We start from the raw sequence: 1,442 nt of genomic DNA on the forward strand, positions 1-1,442 counted from the left end.
TAGCAAAGACACTTGGTGGAGGTACCTTGGTGGACTGTGTGTGTTGCTTAATTTTCAGAGAGGGCCAGCCAGCCCTCCTAAGAGCTGAAGGGGGAACCCATTCACAGTCCCGCATTACTAAAAAGCCTGTGTAGGATTTAAAACAACTCAAATCATTTTACCCTGCAAAACACAAATTTTAAGCACTTTAACCTTCTTTCCAAATGCTCTCCTCTTCATACAGGAGGTGGGATGTGATATTTACTATGATGTATTTACACACACTATCATGGTATTATGTGTAAGTTATAATGTAAGTGCTTCAGCTCAGGGCACTTGCTTTATCCCCGTCTGTAAAGTACAATGCAGAAAACTGCCAATAGCTAAAGAATTAAATAAAAATATATATATAAATATTTCAAGAATAAACTCAGAAGGCAATTACTTCCTATCACATCAGTTTTAGATGTTGAATGATGCAGGTCCTGGACTGAATCTAGAATGCCTAGCAGAAGCACAACAAGGTTGGACCAGCTACACAATACAGCTTCTGTCTCGGTTTTCCCACCTGTGTGGGTGGCATCTCTTCTACCCATCACCCCTTTGGCCACACACTTCCCCACTCCCCTTTCCAAGAAGCTCTCTTTCCCTCTGCCCACTCAGCACCCCCATAAACCCACACCCAAACCCAAGATTTTCAGAAACAGACAACTAAAGTTACACTATGGATGACATTTTCAAATTTGTTAGTCTCTAAGGTGCCACCAGTACTCCTGTTCTTTTTGCGGATATAGACTAACAGCTGCTACCCTGAAACCTAAATTAACTTAGGAGCCCAAGTCCTTTTTCAAGACACTTAGGCACCCCAGTGTCCAAAACTGAGACTTTGGTGCTGACATTTATTTTATGCCTGTAATTAGGCAAATCCTGAGCTGTTTTTTCAAAGTGCTGAGCACCCCTCAACAGGAGATACTGGTGCCTCTGGAGTTTGTTGGGGGGGTGGGGAAGGAGGGAGAGGGAGAGAAGATCTGGCTTCTTAGTAAGGTGACTAGATAGCTAGGAACCTAATTTTAGTCTTTTTATTATTTAATCGTGGCCTGAACTCTGATCTCTCCCTCTGCACTTTCACTGCCACCTCCCTAAATAAAATAAAATAAATAAATTAATGGAGATATCCTATCTCCTAGAATTGGAAGGGCCTTGAAAGGTCATCGTGTCCAGCCCCCTGCCTTCACTAGCAGGACCAAGTACTGATTTTGCCCCAGCTCCCTAAATTGCCCCCTCAAGGATTGAGCTCAGTACCCTGGATTTAGCAGGCCAATTTCAAACCACTGAGCTACCGCTCCGCCCCCGGGACCTCCCTGGTCCCTCCCACCCCGCTCAGCCAGCAGCACTGTGGGCGTTTAGCAGGGGGCTGTGACTTCAGCGGGGCTTCACTTCAGCAGCACATGCCCACCAGGGCG

The sequence above is a fragment of the Malaclemys terrapin genome, chromosome 5 (assembly GCF_027887155.1).
Source record: "Malaclemys terrapin pileata isolate rMalTer1 chromosome 5, rMalTer1.hap1, whole genome shotgun sequence".
Lineage (NCBI taxonomy): Eukaryota > Metazoa > Chordata > Testudines > Emydidae > Malaclemys > Malaclemys terrapin.